At 49.6% G+C, this 4,417-nt stretch overlaps 1 long non-coding RNA gene across 1 annotated transcript; it reads right to left on the bottom strand.

The window, feature by feature from the left end:
- Positions 1–3,474: 3,474 nt before the first annotated feature.
- On the bottom strand, positions 3,475–4,359 carry LOC122192795. The gene is made up of 2 exons (XR_006182712.1): positions 4,319–4,359; positions 3,475–4,231 (listed from the first exon to the last, which is right to left on the bottom strand). It is a non-coding gene; the product is annotated as an uncharacterized LOC122192795 (long non-coding RNA).
- Positions 4,360–4,417: the final 58 nt, after the last annotated feature.

Genomic DNA, 4,417 nt, shown 5'->3' with positions numbered 1-4,417 from the left:
GGTAGGGAAGGGAAGGGAAGGGAAGGGAAGGGAAGGGAAGGGAAGGGAAGGGAAGGGAAGGGAAGGGAAGGGAAGGGAAGGGAAGGGAAGGGAAGGGAAGGGAAGGGAAGGGAAGGTGTTTTCTAGAAATGGAACAACCATTAATATTCTGCTTTCCTCATTTTCAACAGAAGTGAATAAGGACCTCTCCCAAAATAAAGTATGAGCAGTGGTTTGTGATCAGGGTTTTTTGGAATGTTTACTGGATACATGTGTTGATTTAGTGTAAAAGATGGCTGTAAGAAAAAAAAAAAAAAAAAAAAAAAAAAAAAAAGAAAATACTGTAGGAGGTGTACAAGCAGCCATGCAGAAACAACCAGGGGGTGGTACCCAGAACAGCTCTGAGCTTCTTTAGAGCAGTCTGGCCCAACTCTGATGTACTGGTCCATGGGCTATGAGATAGCAATGACTGTCTCCATGGAATAAAGGACCAACACAAGGACCTCAAGGCTGCAGAAAGACCTCATTTCCTAGAGGAGAGTGGGTTGTGGATCTGGAGCAGGGAGAGCACAGTGGCTTCTGGGACCATTGGTGCCAAATGCAGAAGCTTCTGCCAGCTCAGGAGATCCCTCACTGCCATCCTCACCACACATCCCAACGCATGCCAGACAGACAAAGGCACTGTGCCTGGTTTTGCTGCTGCTCCTTAGGTTCTGGTACGAACTGACGAGTCCAACATATAAATTCCATCATCTTTTAACTTTTTGTGATGTATAACATTGGACAGCTCTGTCTAGGACAATCCATCACCAACTAGTCCTGTTGACATTTTGGATTCTCCTCCTGACCTTGTCCTTTCAGCACAGGCATAATCGTGCTTATGATAATTTTATTCCCAGTTAGGCACCTATTTTGCACACCTTTGAGCTACAGAATCACTAAGAAGCCGTCCTCTGTGCAGCTGCTGAAACAAGGCACCTTGAGCCAAGTTCTGCTGAAGCGCAGCCTGTGGGGTGGCAGCAAATAGAAGTGGGTGAACAGCTCTGTGAGCACATGCAAGCAGGTGAGCTCTCTTTCATCGCATTTGCTGCCGACTGTAGTGCAGGTGCCATCTCAGCAGTGGCTGTATGTTTGCACTGCAGACATTGAAGGAGGGGGTTTGTACAGCCAGAGTCTCATCACACCAAGGGTCTGGTAGGGAAGGGAGGTGGACCCAGGCTGGTTCCAGCTGCCATGCTGAGTGTTCTTGTTGCAGTAAGTGAGCTTGAGATTTGGGAATTATCACCCATTTGTCCATTCACATATACTACCATGGGGCTTTCAGGGTGGTTTATTTTAGATAAGCAGCGCTCACAATTACCTAGGGTGATGGGCAAATCTTTTCTCTTGAAGAATTGACTGTTCAGTGTCACTTTAGCAGGAATATACAATTATGATGGTACATGAATTATTTGAGCTGTTCCCAAGAAGACTGATTGCCTTTCACAGGCTGTGTGGGAGCAGCACAGAAATCTCGGCTAGTTGAGTTGGCAGCCCTGAACAGCAATCGACAGCCTCAGCTATGGGTTCACCTCTACCACACTTGAGCCAAAGACTCTGTCCATCCTGTTCTGCAAACAGGAGAGTGATTCAGCTCATTAAAAAGCATTGGATTAAGTAGAGTGTGAGAATGTGTGCAGGGTTGCAAATATTTAAAACTACCCTTAAATTCTGAGCTGTATCTCAGAGCAGTGAAGAGAAAGGGACATCGAATCATGTCCATGTCTGCAGTTTCAGGGAAGAAGCTGTTATGTGTTCTCCTGTCAATACAAAATTATTGGCCCAATTGCTTGGTTATTGAACAGAATAGGCTGCAGTGTGGATACCTGCAAGTGTGCTTTGGGTGAGGACCACAGCTTTACAGAATCACCTTCTCTGCCCTCTTCTCCATGCAAGTGTTGGGGGACCTCACTGTGACCAGGGATGAAAACAGCCTCCGAAAGCAGCTGTTGTCAGACTGGGAGGAGTGGCAAACTGGGGGGCTTCAAAGGATAAGGGCTTCTGCTGCTCCCACAGTGTGCTGTTGTGCTGCTCAGGATCCTTTACATGTGCTGTTGGGCTGTGTCTGGGTGGTGGTGGTTGTCAGTGGGGCATGGACATTCTGCCGGAGCTGTGCTGCTGGAGATGCTGCAGCCCTGGACACCCCACGTGCTGCACACTCCTGCTGCCCTCAGTGCCCTTGCCTGCTGTCAGCCAGACTTTATCTGCCATCGTATTTAAATAAAACCTTTCTGCTGTTCATCAGAAAGATTCACTCACCTGAGAGCAGTAGCATCAGTCTGGTGAAGGAGAAGGGCCCAGCTACACGGCCTATAGGTCTCCACAGCTGATGGAGCACAGGGACAGCCCAGGAACGTGGCAATTCCCTCCTGTCGCCACTGCCACCTCCTCGCCGTGCACTTTCTGGATGCCATTACTGAACTTAGCACTGAACATCATTTGTTATCAACCACGTCCAGAGAGCAAGCACGAGACTAACAGGAGACACGGGTGTCTTAGACAGACACAGAAGCTCGCAGAGGAGCGGTAACAGCAGTAATACAAACCAAGTCTCAATTGAGTTGAAAAAGCAATTATCTGGTACTAGGAAATGAAGTGGGAACAAGGCAACGCTTTCTAATGCCACGATTCCTCTTCACAGCTCCTTCCATGTGGGCAGAGGGCTTCCTGCAGCCAGAACTTGCCCCTCCTGCCCAGCATTGCACCCCCCGCACAACCACTAGCATCCCACCCGGGGGGAGGGGGGTTAGGGAGAAGCTTCCCCACCTCTTTTTCTTCCTTTATTCTTTTTCTCTTTTTTTCCCTTTCTTTCTTTTAGTTTTCCTTTTCTTTTTTTTCTTTCTTTCTTTCTTTCCTTTTTGTTCTCTTTCTCTTGTTTTTCTTCTTTCTTTTTCCGATCTTTATTTTCTTTTTTTTTATCACTTTTTTTCTTTTCTTTTTTCCTTCTTTTTCTTTTCGTCGAATTTTCTTCTTTTTTTTTTTTTTTTTCTTTCCTTTTTCCTTTTTTTCCTCCCCCTCCCCTCCCCTTTTTCCCCCCCTTTTCCATTTTTTCCCTATTTTCCCTTTTTCTTTCCCCCCCCCCCCCCCCTTCTTTCTTCCCTAGTGCATAAGCCGCCGACACACCAGCTCAGCACCCTGCAACCCGACGCCCTGTAACCGAGCCTCCCGGCCCGCCGCCGGCACGGCCCCGCCGCTCACCCCCGTGTCCGCCCCCGGGCCCGGCCCCGGCAGCCGTCGGGGCTCCCTACCCGGCTCCCGCTGCCCGCGAGCCCGGAGCCGGGAGGGGGGCGCAGGGGTCCCGGGGCCGCACCTCCCTCCCCCCACTGAGGGCCGCGACCCGGGGCCGGCCGAGAGCGCTCACCCCGCGCCGTCCACGGAGCGGCCCCGCTCTTCCCATTCTGCATTTTAATACCGAAATCTGGAAAAGGAAATTGTTTGATGTATGAGGAGACGTTATCTAATTAGGGCGTAAGAAATTTAATCTTTCCAGCAGGCAGGTCATATAATTAATGTTAATTTAACGCTCAAATTCGCAGTCATTAATTTTTATTCTCTTAAATGCGGTTTGGCAGGGCCCTGCTCCACGGGAACGCACTCGCTGGATGGAGGCGCACACGCGGTCCTCGGAGCGCACGGCCGCGGCCCTCCCGTCCCAACAGCGGCACCGCATCGCGTCTGCGCTATTAAAGGTTATAATTAGACGGTCCGTAGTTTGCATATCAGACCATTAGAATAATGCGCTTTGCTTTTCTTCCAACACGTAACGCTACAGCCTCTGCGAATGTTTGGCGATTCTGATAATTATCACCAAATTACCGCAAATGTTCTCTTCATTAAGGTGATTTCTCTCAAGCATTTTTAAAAACGTGAATAATGCATTAAGTGGTGCCTGGTAAAGTGGTTTTAAATAAAAAGTTGTCAACTGCAGTTCCAAAATGAGACCCAAAGAAAAAATACATATATATGTAACAACTGAACGGGAGGAGACCAATTCTCCCCGTGATTGGAAGGAGCGCTGCTATTTTCCCGTCTCAGATAAGGCACCGAACGGCCACAACCTTATACGCCGGGAGCGGAGTTGCACGCACTGCGCGGAGGAGCGAAGTTGGAGCTTTTCCCTTCGCCGGGATGAGATGGGGACAGCGTCAGACAGACAGAGAGATTGATTGGAAGAGATACTGACCTCTCTCCTTCAGCTGCAATCTAACTTCTCCTAGAAAAATAAAAACCAAAACAAAACCAAAGCAGTACAGTGCGATGCCCCCCCTCCGCCGCCCCCTTCCCCTCCCCGAGCGCTCACTGCTACGTCTGCGCCCATCTCCGGAGCTGCACCGTTCCCTATTCACCGAGAGACTATAACGCGCCCCGCACCGCTCACCCCGCTCAGCCCCGCGCCTCC

Source organism: Lagopus leucura, unplaced genomic scaffold, assembly GCF_019238085.1.
Source record: "Lagopus leucura isolate 7727_CA_CO unplaced genomic scaffold, USGS_WTPT01 89-26_obj-0_obj, whole genome shotgun sequence".
Classification (NCBI taxonomy): domain Eukaryota; kingdom Metazoa; phylum Chordata; class Aves; order Galliformes; family Phasianidae; genus Lagopus; species Lagopus leucura.
Note: the sequence above shows the minus strand (reverse complement) of the source record. Positions and strands in the feature narration are given on the sequence as shown.